The 21,093-nt window shown below is 46.2% G+C and overlaps 1 protein-coding gene across 2 annotated transcripts in view; it reads left to right on the plus strand.

The window, feature by feature from the left end:
- The first annotated feature begins 14,318 nt into the window (after positions 1 to 14,318).
- LOC133341265 (neuroblast differentiation-associated protein AHNAK-like) overlaps positions 14,319 to 21,093 on the plus strand; it is a 69,285-nt gene continuing 62,510 nt past the window's right edge. For both annotated transcript variants that reach the window (XM_061549762.1, XM_061549761.1), the window contains exon 1: positions 14,319 to 14,743. The gene's annotated coding sequence lies outside the window, so the exon portion shown is untranslated. The remainder of the gene's footprint in view (positions 14,744 to 21,093) is intronic.

The raw sequence follows: 21,093 nt of genomic DNA on the forward strand, positions 1-21,093 counted from the left end.
CACATACATGTACAACGCAGCGTATACAGCGTGCCAAGTGAGCTTGGAGCGCTGTAATTTTTTCCACATGCCTTAGTCATTTCCTTTCCATCGCATTGGAGAGAGAAAAAAAAACATGGTCTCTTGAACATTAGGTAAGACTTGTACAGCTGGTTCCCATGGCTTCCAAAAGTCACGGGGAACACACGAGGGTGCTCCAGATACGCCGGGAATTTCCGTGTGTGAGAGAGAATGTTTATGTTTTGTGAAGCACATGTCAAGTAAGGCGCAATTGCCTTTCTATTCTCAACAATTTGAGGTTATCCAAAAATGAAGGACTTGTAACAACCATCGAGCTGTGCTTTTCTTTCATTGCTAAAGTGTTTTACTGCGAAAAAATATATAATCTCATTCAAAAATATTCTTGTACTCGAGTTAAAATGTTTGGTCTGTGGGCAATCCATAGTTTTCTGGCCTGGTCACATCATTGAATTCAATACTTAAGTTGAATACTCCCAGTGTAAATCCTGACAAACTCTGCATATAACATTAAATGATATGGATGTAACGATGCAACGATAACATACATTTCTCCATCCACAAGATATGTAATGAATACGTACATAAGAAACGATTTCTGCACTCCTAAGATTATATTAATACACTTTTGCACATGTTGCATTTTGTCAGATCTTGAAAGTAAAAAAAACATCGTCGAGATAAGAGTATTTGATTATAAATCACGGTACGCTTTCTAACTTTTGGACGAGTTTGCTATTCCCTACAGATTTTATCAGCTCCAGAGATAAACTACGCCACGAGTTCGTGGCTGTACATCGCAACCATTCGCGGTGTTGCTTCCATGCCTCGCCATCGCCTCCCTATGCCATAATTCAGCAGCTGTTGCACAGTTGAAGCTCAAATCTACAAAGTCTTCTCATCCGAAATCCTTTCTCCCCTCGGTTACTGACCTGTTTTTGTGGCTACTCCATTGTTGTTCTTGGTCACCAGTCCTCCTCCATCCTGCTGCACGCGTTGTGCCCCAACCATTGGAACCTCCTCCACGATTACATCTTCATTTGCTTTCTCGCCACGCTCTCTTCACGCTTCCGAGTTGACTTCCCTGCTCCGACGATGAGATTCGTAGCACCCTCTGCATTGTGGGCGTTTGTGTCGATGCACACTCACAGAGCAATTCCATCCGCGATTTGGAACCCGGGGACGCAATGCAATTTTATGGAGTCGGTTTGTCTCATGTTGAAGCCTCTTTTGCATTGTCAAATTTGTTCCTTATCACTTGTGGAGTTTTTATTTTAAGCCGTCGGCTTAAACAGGACATCATATTATTTGAGTATAATTTGGATACATTGTAAACAACCGAATCTCTCTCAAACGACTGAATGCGTGGTTCGTGATCGTGGGATGTATTTTAATCGATTGATCGTAACATCGTCACGTGCCTACTTCACAGACATGTTCAGAAGCCAGCCTCTTCGTGTCTGCTTGCTCCTATCAAAGTTAGCCTTGTGGAAGTGATGGCATTATTCATAATCCCATCATAAACTTGCCCTTTGTCAAATCGACGACCTCCTGGATTACAAATCCAGTGTGCTAACGCGTGTGCCGCACCACGGGCACGCCGCTCACATTCCGCATGGAATCTTCAGCAGAAAAGTGCGCCTGTGTGTGCCGCGTGTTCGTTCATATTGTGTAGCGGTTCGCGGTTCGCTGCGCTACGAACCCGGCGACCCGAGTTCGATTCCCGCTCACGGCCAACACCGGTGACGATTATCTGAACCGGTCCTTGGCCTCCCCGAGGTCGACTCGGCCTCAAATGAGTACCCGGTGCGATGTGTGAACATCGCCACTGGGGAGACAAAGGCGGCCGGACGTGGTGTTGGCCACCCACCCTCTCGTGTTGCGTTGCCGGCCTTCATAGGTGCTCGCTAACAGCACTTGCCCCAGCAGTCTGTTAAGGCTACACGGGGGATCTTTGTCTTTGTTGCAGAGCTCTATCCACCCACTCTCGCGGCGCAGGTCTATGCGTGACATCGGAACAACAATAACGAAAGCGAAGTCAAATAGAGCGGCTGCTTTCTACAAAGGCCGGATATATTTTGGTCGTTCGCTGGCTTTTCCTGACTGAGTACCGCGCCCCCTCAAACACAAACCCCATCCACTCGCTCGCTCGCTCTCGCCTCCGTCTCTCGCTCTCTCTCTCTCACTCGCCCGCGTTTGTTTGCATTTGTCCGTGCTCGCGAATGGATCGCGCTTTTCGTTGAGCAAGATGTTCTCAATGAAATAGACTGCACTTTGCCAGCCAAAGAAGCTTGACCTCGTTTGCAGTGAACAGGATGTAAAATGTAATAATTTAAACTAGAATTGGTTCGGCACTGGTGTTGGTTACTTAAAGCTGACATTCGACAACAATATTATCGCATTAAACTTCGCTCTGATGAACGTTAGTAAGAAGATAACACGAAGTATTCCGATTGATAATCTTACAGAATTACAATGTATTAGTTTTAACATTATCGTTGTTATAATAAAAGTTAACCTAGACATGTTTTTTTATTATTATTAAACTTTTACGGATGGATGCTATTAACTTTGGCCCATCTGGCATTAAGCAATATTCGTAAAATCATATCAGCAATGGAATCGACGCCACCTCCAGCGTGTGACTACACGTTGCACGTAGATTATTGTCAATCCTCGCGTGTGAAATGGCAAACTGTGGCTGGTTTTGGTGGAGAAATGTCGGCAAACGCTGGAACACGGCAGTGGAGAATGTCCCCGCGATGGGGCCAGAATGTACAAGGCAGAGAGTGAGTCCACTGCCCCCCCCCCTCGCTCGCTCTCTCTGCAGGGCAGAACAATCTCGAGTGGGCAGGGTCAGGGAGGCGAGCGAGCAGGGCTAAGATGGGGAACACGGCCTTGGAAATTGCAGCATTGCGGTTATTTGGGCGGCGATTCAACGCCATGGACTGACAGAAAGATCTGTAGGGTGTACACTTGATAAAGTAATGTTTTCAATGGCAAAAAAATAACAAATCGGCGCTTCTTTAAAAGAGAGAAGGCCTCCCTCTGTTTCCAGGAATTTTTTGGTGGCCTCTTTCGCCTTTTAGCAGCTGGTGCGGTCTTTTCTATCTTCATGCTGCACATTCCGACCGTCCCTCCGCGTTCTCCTCCACATGCCAAGGCTGCCCCGTGTCTGATGCGCCCCCCACTACACCTCCTCCCACTCCACCCCATGTGGCAGCTCCCTTGCGTCACTTTGAGCAGATGAAGGTTGTCCTTGAATAGGGCTCTTACACGGCACACGAGGATTCCGCGGAGGCTTCGGTTGGAGTGGGAGTCTCGGTGTCTCGAGTCAATATTGCCGTCTGTATTTTTAACGAGTGTGTTTTGTTGTGGCGGATGTTGAAAGATTTGGTAATGGGCCAAACGATCTTAAGTCTATGAATTACATTTTAGCCTGCAATACATGTATGTATAGAAACACGTTTGTTGAACACGTAAATAAAATAAATCGGCCTTGTGAGCATCGGAGGTATGCACATTATCTCCATTGTGAACGTTGAGGCTTATGGACAAAACATCACAGACAATACGAAAGTGATGGACTGTAGAACGAATGATGTTGTTGATGATGATGTTGCCGCTGATGCTCCTGCTGATGATGATATTGATACAGAAGGGGCAGCGTTACTGGGACAGCTTCGTGAGTCTTGAGACCCCCTCCTATAGGAGATTGTTACATGTGGACTACAATTGGATTACCTTTTTAGAAATGCGTGCTGGCAGAGCATTACACTCAAAACGCACGCAAATAGATTCAATAATTCTCTTCCCGTCTCTTCCTCTCCATCATTCAGCCCTCGGTTAGTTCCGGAGTTTCTGAAATATTTAGCCCATCCACCAGCCCTTGCCTACAAAATTGCAAGCATAATGCGCGCACCTCACCGGGCACCCGTGAAAAGTGTGAGTTTGCCTCGTAGAGAAAGACTCGGCAGGTGAAATGAACACTTGCCACGGATGGTAGCCCAGGCCAGGAATTAAACGCAAGGCGTCGGTTGCACAGCACGGCTTGCAAACCGCTGTGCACCCCCACAGTACACACTCGCACACCTACGCCAACACACACAACATACATCTATAAATACACGAAAACAAAGATCCCCCGTATAGCCTAAACGGACTGTTGCTGCAAGTGCAAGTTCCTAATGAGGGCCGGCACGACGCACGAGCCGTTGGGTGGCCAACACCACGGCCGGCCGCCTTTGTCTCCCTAGTCGCGATGTGTGTTTTACACACCGCACCAGGTACAATTTGAGTCCGAATCGACAAGAATACAGAGACGCGTGGCTCCCGGGTAGTCAAGCGCGTATTTGTAGCCTACCCTCTACGTTCGCATGCCCCATCGATTACAAATAAAAAAAACTCCTCTACCTCATTCTAACGTCATTATGCATTGGTGTGCATCATAATGAGTAACACAGTAAATACACAAGTGGGCCTCTGTTCATCTCAACATGAATATATACGTTTTAGTTATCAGCCCGTGGGCTCTCTACACTAATAGTAGCCCAGCAGAGTTTTGTTTTTAAACCAAGCAAAGCCGCGGCAGCGCCAGTCTTGTTAAACAACTGCTGTAGGGTGACCAGATGTGTTTGGCAAGAGCACTCAATCTTCTTTTCTGAATGTTTTTTTTTGTATAAAACACTGAATGTGATAGGAGACGAGAATGGTGAGTGAGGCCTCCGCCAAACGGATAGGGGAAAATGTCCTAGTTTGAGAGCTTTAAACGGCATCCTGAAATGTTTCCCAAAGGAGATTGTTTCCCCTGCTTGTATTCGTTTCCTCTGCTTGTATTCGTTTCCTGGAATTCATATACCTGAGGATGATTTGTAGAAATAGTGCGGCGCTGTCTTTATTTCCAATTCTCACTGGAAACACATTCCTGCGGAGGGAGCTGGTAGGAACGTTGGGTTGTTCGGTCAATGGCCAGGGTCAACGGCGGCGTGGTGTATTCCGCAAATATGCCCGACTGTGAGGGCGGGCACAAGCCGGCGTGAGTAGGTTAAACGTTGAGTTTTATAAGGGCACCACGGGGTGACCAGTCCCTCCCCACCCCACCCTCCCCACCCAGCCCCACCCTCCCCACCCAGCCCCACCCTCCCCACCCAGCCCCTCCCCATCCAGCCCCTCCCCACCCAACCCCTCCCTGCACGACGGACACAATAATCCCCTGTGGGCTGGTGTAACCAGGAGGTTCCTACCAGTAAAATGTTCCGCGTGGCAGAGCGATGTGCCGAGACTGTTTCGGCGCATACTGTGGATGCATTTGTTCATTCGGCAAGTCGCATGCGGCGAGGCGAAGTGTGGGTACTCTGACCACTTACCTGCGGTAGAAATCGGACAAAATAACTTCGAGTAACTGTGGAGCTAAATAAAATGTTCTTAGTCAGGTGCTGGTATGTGATATTGCATATAAAGTATTAAATCTACATGTCAAGAATTTAAAAAAAGGCACTCATTCACAAAGCATCCCATCTGTAGTTGTAAAATACTGGGGGAAGTGTGTCTTATAATCCAGAGAATACAATAGATGTGAGTCACTGTCCATTAGCATTGGTGAGAAAGATAAAAGCATTGGTTGCTGGAGGACGCAATTACAATCATCTGTTTATATTGTTGATTTAGTTTTTTACTCTCGTCACATAATCAATTAAAAAGAAAATTACAATAAATTAAGAACTGCTTATTTAAATATGTGTCTCCATTGGAGGTATGCCAGCATACATTCAGCTCTTTAATTACGTTTACAAGTTGATTAAATATTAAAAAATGTATACCAGACTTTTCTCTTTATCCTTTATTATTTGTGGCTGTGTGTTATTGTGTGTTTTGTAAATGGCTTGGCTATGGTCAGATGAACATACTCGTGATTGCCAGACTTTGAGGTGATGATACAATGTTACCTCATTTGTAACTAATCTAGGAGCGTGCGTGCTCACTCGCAGCACGTGTCCCTCCAGTGTGCGAGACTAACGGGATGATCCTTGTTGTCCGTCTGTGTGTGTGCAACTCAAGAAGAGAGAGATCATTATGGGCTGGATGGAGCAGGAAACAACGAAGGAAACTCGCCTTCTCCCATTAAAGATTCACGTAAGTAACATCCATCCCCTGTCTAAATTCACAAGAAGGTTGGTCAGGCTGCTTCTAAATCTTCCGTCTTTCTTGTTTTGCAAAATACAACCATTTGATTTCTACTATCACGTGGCAATTTCTGCACGAGGATACATATTCAAGACCGTATGATTTTATAAACTACTTTATGACGAATAGAGGTTGCCCTGAAACGAGTGTATAATGTGCCAAACATAAATACACAAAGGCAATTGGTTAAAATAATTGTATATATTCTCTTAATTCCATAAATGGCTATGTGGGGTTCCTTTTTAATATGATGCTGAAGCCCAGAAGCTGTATTTCATTGCAGCCAATCCACCGGCTGTGTAGGCTTGATATTGTTAATCCCACTGAAATATTTCAGAAACCGCGCGTAGGTCATTCTGCAAACGTCGCCAGACGTTCACGAGTGTTCGACGCAGCCCTGCAGCGTCTTGCTCGCCTCACTGATGGCAGGAAAGCCTCCACTCGACGGAGCTCCAGAGAGAGAGGGTATTTTGGCCTACTCTTCCACGCCGGCCAGACCTCGTGGTAGTTGTAAGAGAACCCACGCTTTACCCCACCACACACGTGACCAACCGTGACGCACAAATTTACCGTACGCTGCTGGGAAGACAGAGAGGTTAGGGGATTCAAGAAACCTGCGCCGTTGCCTCAACCGCCGCGCCGTTTGAACCGCGACCTCTGGATTGCAGATGAGCCGTGCGCTGCGCTGCGCATCATCGGCCGTTGCACCAAGGTGGCGTCCCTCGATGCTCGGGCACGAGATTAAAACGAGTCGATGTACCCAGGGCTCGGGTGACTGTTGTTGTGGCCACTCCGTCGCCCATGGCAGCTCGGATACAGAGCCGGCAAACATAACTTTGAGCGAAAGGCGAGAGGGGGGCCCGAAACCTGCCCGTGCCAACGCGCTCCTGGCGGCAGCTGGAGGGGGCGGGGGGGGACGACGCGCAAACAAAAGCGACCGCGGCGACGTTGGGCGGCGAGAAACGCAACACGGCGTCGAAGAGGTCACGCCGACGGATCGTTGTAACTCGACGCGGCCCCCCCGGCTTTGTGTGTGCCGCCTCTGTCCGGGGCGAGGGGGAGGACACGGTCGCAAACGATACGTGAAATGCTGCCAGGCTCGCAAACGATCGGGCGTGCGGTGTGCCAGGCTCGACTGAAAATTATAACGAATATCAATTATGCATGGCGAGGGTTGCGGTGTTGTAGAATTAAACCCAGAGTCGAGGGCGTAGAAATACAACGGTGAGTCTCGAAAGGTGAAGGTGCAGCGCTGCAACTGCTCGCTCGTGCCACTCATTGGGCATTGAGCGAGAGTCGAACTCGTGTGGCGCTGGCTTCGTAGTGCAGTGCGCTAACCACCACACTACCGCTCTCCACACACGCACGCACATCTGAAACGCAAGTTGCATGTAGCCAGATGTAGTGCGCAGTGGTTATGTTTTGTACAAACAAAACAATGCCAATTAATGTATACGAATACAACGCGTAAGATATTTTCACCGAGGCTTTTGACTTGACTGGCATTTTTGCTGGGGAATTAACACGTGTCTTTTTATATCATGGGAAAATTACACTGGTCTTGCCTTTTCACAGGAATTGTGAACATTTGCACGTGTTTAAATGACACTCAATGTCATCTTTCAAAATGGTACTTATATTTGCGTTGACTTTTCACATGTAAATACCTATTGCCAAATGCTGTATTAGTGGATATTGTAAAACAAGACAGAAATGCACGCGGGTGACATTAAACACATCCTCTGTTTACGCTACCGAGGCAGATGCCCCATGATTGAAGACTGACCACCGCTACTGCTCTTCAGAATAATGGTACACGTGACAAATGGCCTTGATAGGAATGTGACGGCCTGTTTCACAACACTAGAAACTTGTTGCTAACCGTTCTTGCAGTCGTGTAAACAAAGCCACCGTGCACGGCATAAAACCACATCGGCAGGATTACACATTTGCTGAAGCCCATGTATGATTGTGTTTATAGGCTTCAGTACTGCTTCAAAACGTGCACTCATGCTTCAATCTAAATTGCCTCGGACGGCTGAAATTCAACAGTTTTTAGGAGTTTCTTGGCCCAAGAAAAGCCGCCGTGAAATTTGACCCAGTTGAATTCATGTAATTGTTTTGGCGTTGGCATGGGTTTTTTTGTTCGCAGGTTTCCACGATCGTTAGAAACTGGTCTGGGCCGCGAAGGGTCCAATTCCCATCGCAGTTCTCCCGAGATGAAGCGAACCCATTTGGACTGACCCCCCCCCCCCCCCCGCGGGTTCGGTTGGCAAACTCTGCCACACGCCTCTACACCAGAATATGGGGGGGGCAATGCCGACCTTGGGCATCTATCATCTGACACAATCAACTTATTCTAAGATGAACGTGTTTTTATATATGATCGTTTCCTGGTCCACATGCCCTTTGTTCGGTTGAGTGAAGGGCCAGAGTTGATAGGAGGGGGGGGTGTTGGGAAATGGACCAAGGCCGCATTGTCTCGCGGCTAATGGATCATGGCCCATATGGACTTCACAGCCTAAACATCTACCGATACCATATGATGACAACACAACAAGTTAAGTTTGCCCAATGCCTGAAGCAATATCTATCCACACCATACCTACAAATTTAATGTTTTTAACTATTTTCCAGCCAGGAGTCCACGTGTCAGGCAAGCTGTAGACCTGGCTGAAGTAACCCTACTTTCACATCTGTGAAAAAGAGCTTAATAGCTCATCGGATTCCTCCAGTATAAATATTAATAATATATAAATATTCGGCATCGGCTGGATGAAGGCATCACAAGACGTTGCCTTTTTCACGGTCCCACGATTTGGCTCCCCCCAAAGGAGCGAGTCGTGGGGGCTTAGCTGAGCAAACTTCACCATGCTGGTCGATGCAAGGGCTGGTGAAGACCGCAACAATATGAAGTTGTTGTTTATTAAAATAGTATCCATCACGACGTTTTTTTTAACATGAAGCGTTCGCGACTTATTATTTTATTTCTATTATTACTTTTATTAATTTTTATTTTATTTTTGACCTACGTGACTTTACCTAAAAAACCTAAGAGTATGAAGCGTTTTCTGTAATATGATGTAAAATAAAAGCACGTTCACACAGATGTATCTTGTGTAGGTGTGTTGTGTTGATGTATCATTAACTGAATAAATGACCATTAAGATGCGAACCTCTTAGTCAAGGGATACTTGCGAATAATTAAGAACGCAAAGAGGATGGCAAAACGTAGACTTAAGCGTCGACACACGAATCGTGCATCATCAGTTTTAATTATAACACGTGATCTTCGGAATAAACTCGGCCGTAATTAAGCGGATTGTCGAGCACACGGCTGGTAAGTAACAAACAAAAAATTAACCCGTAAAAACAAAGTTTTTCACTATAAATCCTTTATATGCGTGGCATCGGTTTTATTTTATTATTCATTTCTGTTTTTCTTTAGTAAGAGTTTCATTTTTATCACATTGGTATTTTAAATTAAATATGAAAAAAAAAATCCTAAAAAGTGTAACATTTTGGCAAATTTTTTTTCACGAAAATAAATTGTCACGCACAACGAGTCTGTGTGCAAAATGTCAGCTCGATTGGATCACGGGAAGTGGGTTAAAAAACGGCCGAAAGATTTGCACGGTCGTAAGCGCGCAAGCATGCAAGTGAACTTAATATAAAGGATTTTAAAAAGTGCGCGTAGCTTTCGCCTACTCATCTCCCCCCCCCCTCCACTGTAGATACCTTGCGTGCTGTGCTGTGGTGCTGTGCACACTAAACGATGTTATTAATACGCAGAGGCACGTGGCTTGCTAAGAGGGGGGGGGGGGGTGTCTTCGCAACAGTGGGGGGCTCGGCTCGGGGAGCATCGTTCGGATTCCCGCGTGCGCCTGAGATGTGCGCCGCTCTCGAAATGCCTCGCGTTGCTAAAAGTTATCTCAACTCCCAAATCCGGCGGCCGTGAGTTTAAAATTAAACCATTTTTAAAACGCGGGTTTGCTCTTCTTACTCTCGATCTAAATCACGCAAGTGAATAGCGTAGGAATTCGTTTTCGCCTATTTTTTGTGCATATTTGCCTTAAGACACCTCTAACTGGCGTGTTTCTAATGATTCGTCAGTCGACGCGGCGTTGACTTGCAGGGGCGGAGTGCTTGGTTGGTGGACGCGAGTCGGGCTTGTGTGCTCTAAAGGCTTCGGGGTCTTGCGTCTATTGTAAGAAACGCTTTGGCTCGACAAATATGTGTGCGTCACCGATTTCGTCGTTAGCGAGATGGATAACACCGGGCAGGAGGAGGCCCCTCGGCTACGTGGAGGATTGAGTAGCAGTCTCTCTTGCAAATGTATGATTCACGATCGCTGTTGGAGGAATATCACGTCTTTACTCAGGATCTTAATATGTAATCGTTAATAGATCTTAATATACTTACACGCTCGTGGTACGTACATCGCATTGTGCATGTAAGAGTCAATCGTACCAAAATAAATCGTGGACAGTGTTTATATTTCCATACCGCAATGGTATGTTACTTTTCATTCACAACAACTTTGAAGCTTGCATTTGAAGCTAAACTTTAGCATTCAAATTATATATTTTTAGCTAGTGCTCCCAATTTAAATGGCATATCCACTAATATCTTAGGTTCTTGGATTATATCACATTGAGAAGAGGTTGTCCAGAAACCATGCATGGCACGTGCTTTGGAGCAATGCGTTTATAAAATGCTATTTCAATATGCCACCATTTCAGATTTCGCTTAATCTAAGTTTCAGTTTCAGTTTTCAGTTTCCATTTTCCTTTCAGGCTTTTTGATGCGTTGCAGACTCGGTTGAAGTTAATGTAACGCCGTGTCGTCGAGATCTTCAGTTGAGTTAAAATGCTTCTCTCTTTCGGGTTGTGGCCGCAGTGTCGCGGTTACCACGTGTCGCCAGTTCGATCGCCCAGGGGCGCAGTTGAATCAACGATGCAAGTTTCCCAAGTACACCTGCATCTCCGCAACGCAGTATATATATAAATGGTTACGCCACAGTTTAATCGATTGCCAGGTCATTTGTGGTGGGGAGAAGTTTCCAATACTTCTGGCTAGTGTGGAAGAGTAGGCCAAATACCCTACTGCAAGGTACACTGCACCTTTGCCTTTTCCTTCTTCCTCTAGTGGAGATTTAGGCACGAACTGTTGAGTTTGGATGAAATGTCTGATATTGCCATGGCAGTGCATAGTTCAGTGTGGTGGTAGTAAATTTGTAAGTGTAAAAAGGGCTTGAAAAATGTTGTATTAATGAAAAGTAACTTTGCAAATAACTGCTTGCAGGTGGTGGCAAACCATATATTAGAAAGGCTTTAAAGAGGTCTATGCAGCCAGAGTTCTGTGATTTTAACTTATTTAAAATTTGCGGAAAAATGTAAATGTAATGCTGATGAAAATTTTACAAACGACAAACCTGTCTTATTACCAAATGAGCAAAAGCAATGCTTTGAGAACCTTTATATAAATAGGGCCCTGTAACAACTGAACTTGGATTGCAGCTTTCCTCCTGCCAGATAAAATAATGCGCAATGTATTCATTACGTTTTATTTATATTTTACAGCCGTAGAATTCTGACAATCAGAAAACTATTATGTATGAGGGCACGTCAAAATATTTAGAGAACGAGACATTAATCCAAGGTTGGGTTTCATGGACCCGTCGTCTTTCTGTAATAAATATAGAATATACATTTTTTTTATGATGACTATATTTAAAATATATTTAAGTATGAGTGTTCATTTGTGTAAAAATCGCAAGCAAAACAACTTTCTGAATACACGCTCACATAATCGTACACACACAGCCGACGTGGAGCGGTTGGTTCGTGCGTTCTCTAAATCCCGGCGACCCAGGTTTAAGTTGCGTTGATTTTTGTTTAACCAGGTGTAAGAACTCAAGAAACCAGGTGTGAGAACTCAAGAGACCAGGATAGGTCTCATTTGCAAGAGTGACCTGTGGGATCAGTCTACCAGTAGTGGTTAATGATTGGTATGTATAATACCAATTGAGGAATTTTCTAATTCGTCAAATCCCACACACGACCGCCTACTCTTGCGAATGGCATCAGGGGGGATCTTTAACGTCCACTGTGAAGAAAAGGGCGCACGTGTTTAAGGTTGACACACCACCGCAGTATTGACCAGGGCGGCCACTGGATTCGAACCGTTAACTTCTGTAGCAAGCGGCGCGTGTGATAACGATTTGGATCACCACCAGGCAGTCGGAATCTGGTCTGGGTCTCTCTTCTCCACGGTTTGCTTGCATTGAACCAATGCTGCTGAAAGTGAGCACTCCCAGAAGGACTTCCAGTTGATATGAAGTGCGAAACTTTTATTTTGTGTGCGGAGTGACAGGCGTGTGAAGGAGATCGAGTGTCTACGTCGTCATTTTGGGTTTCCCTGAGGTCAACTCAGCCTAGTTTTGGTCTGTCAACATCCGCAATGAGGAGATGTAATTGCATTTACAAATTTGTGCCGGTCCTATTAGGTCATTCTTCAGCATTCCGGCCTTAATATGCGCTCATTAACATAATTTACTCCTATTCAGGCCACACGGGGGATCTGTATCTGTGTGTGTGTGTGAAGGATTGTATACTGACCAGAGAAACGAGATGCTTAAATTGGATTATACATTTCTCTTTCTCTCCGAGCTTTAGCTGATAGAAAATCCCACCCCTCCCCCATACACAAAAAAGCAACTCGAGAAGCTTCAAGTTACAACTCAATTGGCTTCTTTGTGCCTTCTGCATGTATTTGCAAAGAGCCGAAAATGGTTTGGGGCCCTCCAAAATATCCACCGACCCCTCTCCAGCGGCTCCCCCCCCCCCCCCCCCCCGTGCCGGGCCCGCTCTGTAATCTCACCCCACACAATGAACCTCATTGTTGCAGCCGGTAAAATTGTAGAAATGCCGATCGCAGGAAAACGTCGAAAAGACTGCGAATGAGAACCGACTGCTGGAGATGCGGAGCGGCACCCAGCGGTTTGTTGGCTGCGTTCGATGCCAAGAAGTCACCGAGCGCGCGGTGAATTTGATACGCAGAGTTTCTTCATCCTGCACTGTGTGTGTGTGTGTGTGTTTAAACGTGTGTCAAAATATTGGAAGCTTATGATCATAATACATATATCCATGCAAACACGCACGCTGTGAATGCTGTGATGATGCACATTCGGATGTGCGGTAGCATTTCATCGCGTTTCTTTTCATTACTCATCCTGATCATTGAGTGCGAGTTTTGTTTTAACCTGAACTCGTTTCTCTCTCCCCACATCAGTTGAACGCTTTTTTTATGAACGCTAAATGCCTATCTCGTACTATTTCACAGCCCTCGTGTAAATAGAACATCGTCACAAAAGTAAACCCAAACAAACAAACACAACAACAAATCCGTATTGCTTCCACAAACGTCCACGCAGGAACTTTTTCAAAACTCATCTCAAAGTTTCACGAACGAACTGGGGGGGGGGGGGGGGGGGGGAGGCGTTCCGCTTTCTCTCCGCAGCAGCCTCGGCCAAATGGCCGCTCGGCGAGCCGGACAGGCGCCGAGTTGGGTTCCATGGCGCTCTCCTACCCCCCCTCCCCATCTGCTATCCTCATGCACCCCCCCCCCACCACCCTCTCTTACCCAGCCACTCCATCTCCCTCCAACTCCCCAACACTGTGTAACCCCCCCCCTTTTTTTGACAGCAGTCCAAACGCGAGTCTCACTCTGCCATGCCCCCCCCCCTCTCCAACCCCCCCCCCTCTCCACCCCCCCTCTCCAACTGCCCCCCCTCTCCAAACCCCCCCCCTCTCCAACCCCCCCCCCTCTCCAACTGCCCCCCCTCTCCAAACCCCCCCTCTCCACCCCCCCTTCTCCAACTCCCCCCCCTCTCCAACTCCCCCCCCCCTCTCCAACCCCCCCCCCCTCTCCAAAACCTCCTCGTACTCCCCAACGAGCGGTCCCGACCCTTCCAATGTCCCCGACTCCCTCCCTGTCCCCCCCACCCCACCCACCCACCCACCCCCGCTCTGACTAACATCCTCTCCATGCACACATCCACACAAACACCCCCCACCCCCTCACCCACCCACCCTGCCCGTGCTGTTCCTGGGCGGGGTCGCTCCTTGTGCTGCTGCTGCTGCGCGTATCTCGGAGCGAGCTGGTAACGGGGGTTTAGTCGGCAGCCCCTCTCACTGCACGGGGCAGAGCGGGCGTGAGTTGAGCAAAGGAGGCGGCAGAGACACAGACGGAGGAGGAGGAGGTGGTGCGGAGAGTACAAGAGAGGTTATTGTTGTTGTTATTCTTTTTAATCCATCGCGCATACTCGTATCGCGTATTCCAGCTGAGAATTCTGGCGCATTTAACAGTTTAACACGTAAAAACAGTGAATACTACTAAACTCAAAAAAAATTCGTAAAGTATATAACAAACAAATAAAATCAAACGCTGAAACATTAAAAGTAAAAATAAATATCAAGAGAAGAAGACGCCGTGCCAAGTCCTGGGAAGGAACGAGAAGACGTGTGTTGCGTGGCTTGCGGTAAGTACAAAAAAAAGTTACACAAACATTGTAAAGTAGGTACAATAATAAGGGTTATCATCTGGTATACGTTTAAGAGAATCCAGATGCATTATAAACAAACGCGCTGGATTTCGCGAGCTTCGCGTCTGCGGTCGTAAAGGTTTTCGTTGTCTCTGAATTAGTGAAAATTGGCTTTATAGTAAGAAAGTTTCACGTTTGTGTGGTGGTGGTGGAGGTGGTGGTGTTGTTGCTTTGTGAACTTATGTCCGTGCTACTTTAAAGTTGTTTTAAGAACGGATGGCAGCGGACCGTTGCTGCCATCTCTGCGAGTTTGTGTTTGAAATGTTTACAGCCGCTCTTCATAACGTGACGATCGCTGCGTTTCTTTCACGTTTACGCGCGTTTTGAACTTAATTGCAGAATTTCAGCTGCGTGGAGCTATAAAATGTAACTTTTTTTCTGTTAAACTTACTTTTGTAACTGTTGTACATGTTCTGTTGTTGCTTATTTTCAGAGGGCGCAAATTGCCATTTACGATGCACTTTACATAAACATTTTATCGAAATATAGTTGTCAAAAAATGTTCGTCATTGATCATTCTCAACAATTGGGGCAAAACGATTTCGCCACGAGAAACGAATTATTCTCCACGCTTGCTCCACACGTTTTGTCGGAAAGGCATAAAAGTCCGTGGCTCTTATGACGATTTAATCTTCTGTAATTGTAACACGACAATCGCGGTGTTACCGTTGACCGAGTGAAAGCAATTCCTGGGAAATATATTGTAGATGCCTGCTTTTGTTTGTCCCTTGGTATACTTGGCAATTACAAGACTTATTTGTGCGTGGTCTCAACGAGGCTCTCTTCGACACACTGACACACGTGTATTCGCTGCAGCAGGAAAGTAGTGCCTTCATTGACAGTTTTTGGCGCCGTAATCATTGCTACGTGACCAGTCGGTGGGGTGACAACACCCTTGCTTATGCAATTCCCTTCTCCCCTCGCCTCGTGTCAATCGCCCCCTTGCTTTTCTTGCACCACAACTCGGCCGGACGCCCAAGGTCTGACCGTATCCGTGGAGTAGGACTTGGAACGGGTGGGCAACACGGCTGATGTTACGCTTGGGTAGAGCCCCTTTTTTAGTCAGTGCCTCTCTCTCTCTCTCCACAGCCACCACAGCCCCCCACGACCGCCAGTGCCCTTGCCTCCACGCTTGTGCCCCCCCACCCACACACGGCCACTCCCAAACGGAGCCCGAATAACTTGGTCCTGACAAACTCGGACAAGTTGCGAGAGACACGGATGCCATTTTCGGGATGAGCTTGTTGCCTGATGGGGCTCGCAGCTGCCGTGAATACTCCGCGGGGCTGTTGCATTTTCTCTCCGTGAGACCGTGGCCAGGGCGTGACGGGGTGTGTGGGTGGGTTGAGCAATGATGTCGTCTTATCACCAACTAACCAAAACTTGTATTTTATTCTGTTGTTCAACGCAGCAAGTTCGTAAAGTCACGAACACGAGGGATGCACAATGTCTGAAGGACCGCCATACACGTGTTTGTCATTAGGCGCCCCAAATCATGGTTTAGGAAACGGAAGAGGAAAGAACTTAGGAGACTTTTAGTGGAAAGTTTGTCAATGCATCTTTGACCCATTTTAATATAACGAAAATCATGATTTTTACATTCCGTGTACGGTTTTTGTTTATCATGCTGCTCTTGCTGTTGAAATTTGCTTTGGGAAAATGTATTCAGCCCAAAGCGGTGCTGGGGCTATGGTCTGCAACTCAAATCTGGACGCTTGTGAGTTTAAATTCTTGGTCGGGTGGGTGGGTGGGGGAGTTAGATTGAACCATCATCCCTCGAGTGGCCGTAAAATGAATACCGCTCGTTTCTAGATGGAAAACTCATTTCGATAGAACTGCTTTTTGTGTTGAGTTTGTCGTCCTTCACGCGCACCTCCGATTACCGCGGTCGGCTACGTACGGTGCGACAGAAGTTCAACGTACATACGTGCATCCTGTGGAGATACTGGCTCCTGCCATAGGAATGGGGAATTCTCACCGCTGGCTCGGGGTCGCCACGTGGTTGAGCAGAGAAGCCCTTTAGTTCATTGACGCGTGTTTATGTTGAGTTAAAAAGAACTCCCAAACAAACACCAACCTTGTTGTGAAAGACCCAACGCAAAAGATCCCTCGGTTTAATCTTCGGCGAAGCTCATGGTCCACCTTAAACCGCATCCACTGCACAAACTATGCCAGCAGATGCAGGATACCCTGATGATGCACAGATGGAAAATTAAAAACTCTCCAGTAGTCGTGTGCGACTGTGGTTATCCAGAACGGAGACCGTAACAACGTGTAACGACACAACGCCCCGATCCACAAATAGGCAGGAGAATATCACAGCGATGATACACTCCGCTGCTCCAGACGCAGTTATTTGGCTTGACCGCCTGAATGTGATATTGTAGTTGCTGCTTTGCATCCACATCAGCCGTATGGAAAAAGAAAAAGGAGGTTGTGCCGAGTGTTGATCAGCGCGAATCCCAGACGTTTCACTTAATTACTTTTCTTGAGAGTTAGAATTTCGTCTTGAACCAGCATATATTCTCTAATCCTCTGCGTGCTCCTAGTTATGTCTCTGCATCGATCACTCGACCAAAGGGCATATATTACAAACATCTAAACCACCACCAGAGAGCCCATTTTACTAAAACTTTGCCGACTTAAAAAGAGTGGGGCCCTCCAAAAGAGAGAGAGAGAGAGGGACGAGGCAGTCGTAACGGATAGCTTGCCGCTGACCGGCATGCGGACCCTGCTCATTTTAACTCGCACCAGGCTCGGGAGAAACACGTGCACGTTGCTGGCACGGTCTGGGCCACTCGCTCCATTTATCTGCCAGCTTCCTCCATACATCTGCATTCCTGCCATTCCTGATTCCTGTCCCTAATTAGCTACAGTCAGGCGAGAGCTTCATGCAAGCCAGATCGCATTGTTCGGTGCCTCTGTGGCATTGCAGTATTTATCCGAGGGCCTTAAGTAAATCTTTGTTTTCGTCTTTGGAAAACATGTAAAATGAAATAAAACACTTTGGGAATGGGATATTTGAGACTCACACTGACTCTATTTAAAAATGTTGTAAACTTTAAATAGGTGGAACTTTTGATTGGTTTTCTTGAATTACGGCTAAAGATTGTGGCTGGCCTTTGTAACACTTCCACAACCTTGAGATGCAATTTGTATTCTTAGTAAACTGTTTAATTTTGGTATCCTCATCAGTAAGGGCAATTTACTGCTATGTGGAGGGTTCCCCAAGGCCCCCACCATCAAAGTCCACGACTTAATTGCACTTACAAATATCTTCTTATTATCGAAATATTATTTAGTATTACAATACATTTAACACAAATGCTTAATGATAACCTCAAACATCATATTGATTGGCTTTGTAGGCAATAAAATAGTTTAACAATTTTTTGCAAGCATGTTGTTAAATTTCATAAACAACTTTGTCTGTGGCCTGTAAATGTTGTGGGTTTACTCTCCAACACACCGGTCTGCTGAAGTAGTAACGATTTGGCACGTTTAGTTTACGTGACAAGCATTACTAATTGGCTGTCGGGTGGCGGCGGGTGTAACGGCACATTTATATTCACGTGATCTCACCTAAAAAAAACTCTGGATTTAATAAATCTTTAGTTTTGAGTCTGAAACAATTCTGTCTAGTCACGAAAGTGTGGTGGTTTTTAGTATTATAATATCTTTCACTGAAATTGCCGATGCATCTTTTTACTTATTTTTACTCATTACAAAAAAGCTTCATAGTTTTTGGAAACAAATACATATGACACGTACACAAAATCATTAAACAAATAGGATGCTAGGAAATTGGACAAAAAAATAATTGGGATGTTGTGGCACCGTTATTTCCATGGTATCTTCACTTTGCCACTCCTGAGAACGACAAGGGATAGTTGCTCCGTGTAAAGAAACGAGTCGCAGGGTCGGACAGCTGGAAGGAGTGTGAGGGTGGCTCCTGAGAGAGAGTGGGAAGAAGATGCAGGATGAGTTGTAGTGATGGAGTTTTACCGTCGGGCAGTTTGTCGAGAAGAGCTGAGGTTATGGGAAGAAGGCACGTGGTATCAATGCTGAAGCCTTTAAACAAGTGTGTGATTCTGGTTGGGAAACTTACAGAAAGGATGTCGGCTATTGAACGATCTTGACGTAACTTATATTGGTGTTTGCTTTCCTAAACATTAAACGCTTAAGCAATCGCTCAGTATTCTTGGTTCTTTTTTTGTGGATTTCACACCTGGTGATGATTGCTTGTGTTGCAGTCGAAACGTCGTGAGAATCTTTATTGTTTTATATTAATAATATTTAATTATTTCCCTTCTACGTGACTTTACCGAAAATACCAAGAATATGAATCCCTGCAGTCACGAAAGCTTTAAATCAAAATTCAGTCGCTCAGTGTTTGTGATCGGGTGATTAGTTAAGATTTACACGTATGGTGATAGGTTGAATAAGCTAATTATTACAGCTTGATGAAAGTTGGGCTGAAAGTTTGGCCTCGAGAATTGTGGCCATGGGCAGTTGTAGCTCCTGAGGTTGGACACTTGTGCGCTGAAGGGGAACTTTGCCAGGCTGACTTGTGTAGCGAGCACGAGCCAGGATAGCGCTCGTGCATGCTTGGGTGTCAGCAGGAAGTGAGAATGTTGAGATAGGAAAGGACTTTGTGCACTTAGATAGGAATGTGCATAAAGCCATTGGCTTGCGTGCAGGAGTATTAAAGAGCTGTATTTCACGGCAGAGCATATTTTTTTTATGGCCCCTATAAACCACTTTGGAATTGTAGATAAGTCAACGCTATTGCCAAGACGGATAGATCTTTTCCGCTGGAATTGAACAAATCAACGAGAGGGTTGGAGCCTCAGGTATTTCATTGCAAAGCTTACAGAGCATGCAAGGAATGCTATGGCAGAAGAGGGTAAACCAACTTGGAAGTTCGGAGCAGAATACTACACACGGGCTTTTGTTATACGCTCATGCTCGGTAAGACGAGGCGGTGACGGGTGGGGCACGTGTGGCAGGATCGAGAAGGGGGCAGGCTCCTGTCACGGGCATTAGCGTGGCACCCAGTGGTCATCAGTGACCCGTGAGGGGAAGGCCTGAAGCCAGATGGCCGATTGCTGGAGGAACAGACATTGGCGGAGGGGTCTCTCCAGTGATCCAACGGAGTAGAGGAAGTGACCGCGAGGAACGGGGGCGCATCAACGGTACCGGTCGTGATGACCTCTTGAGCTCGCGTGAGCGTCGCACGAGGCTTGAGAACAATGGCTTGAGCTCCCTCGGTGGTGCGGCCGGAGGTGGCCTCGGCATCACTCGGGGAAAATCTGATGTCACTACATATGTACCAATTCTGCGGCGCAGCGGCTCTGTGATACCGTCGGCTTGTATGTGCGCGTGTGTGTGTGTGTTGAACTTCTTTCGCAGCGTACTTATCCAACCGTGCTCATCGGAGATGCGGGGCGAGGGGTGGGGAAGGACAACAAACTAACAAACTAAACACAGAAATTCTAGATTTGAAGCTTTCGTGACTGCAAGGATTCATATTCTTAGGTTTTTTTTCGGTAAAGTCACGTAGGTAAAAAAAATTAATTTCTAAAAGTAAAATAATAAAAATCACGACATTTCGGAGGCAACACAAGCTTCCGTCTTCAAGTTACTTGATACAGCAATCGTGCTGTGACGGTTCCACCTGAAGACGGAAGCTTGTGTTGCCTCCGAAACGTCGTGATTTTTATTTTACTTTATTAATTTTAATTTTTTACCTACGTGACTTTACCGAAAAAAACCTAATAATATAAACACACAAAAGCAGTTGTGAAGAAGGGGCCCACTTGCTGGGTCGTCCTCCTGCGGCGAAGCGCACAGCCATGCGGTTCGTGAGAGCCGCTTCCCGGCGTGTGCATGTGTGTGTGTCGGAGTCGGCAGGCACCCCATCGCCCTCTTATCTGTGAGCCAGAGATGAAAAATTGGAGCGTGGATTTTGTGATTCGATAGTGGTAAAACAATAATGTTGCTTAGCCCCCCACTCCCCCATCGAGTAGAGACACCACGTGGAGCATGAACTGAACCTTTTTTGTTAATTAAAACCACGGCTCGGTAAACGAACACTCTGCAGACATTGAAGGTGAATGTAGCTTTTGCTGCAATCATAATATTTGACTTGGAAGTATGGTTCTCTGTTGAGTGGTCTCTGGAGAGAACCTGCTTTGAATTGTACAAAAGTGAAAAATGTTCAGTCGCAATTTCTTTTACAATAATAATAATAAGTGAATAACGTAAATCCACTGCCAGATGAAGCC

This window comes from Lethenteron reissneri, chromosome 11 (genome assembly GCF_015708825.2).
Source record: "Lethenteron reissneri isolate LAM-NWPU_2019-01 chromosome 11, ASM1570882v1, whole genome shotgun sequence".
Lineage (NCBI taxonomy): Eukaryota > Metazoa > Chordata > Hyperoartia > Petromyzontiformes > Petromyzontidae > Lethenteron > Lethenteron reissneri.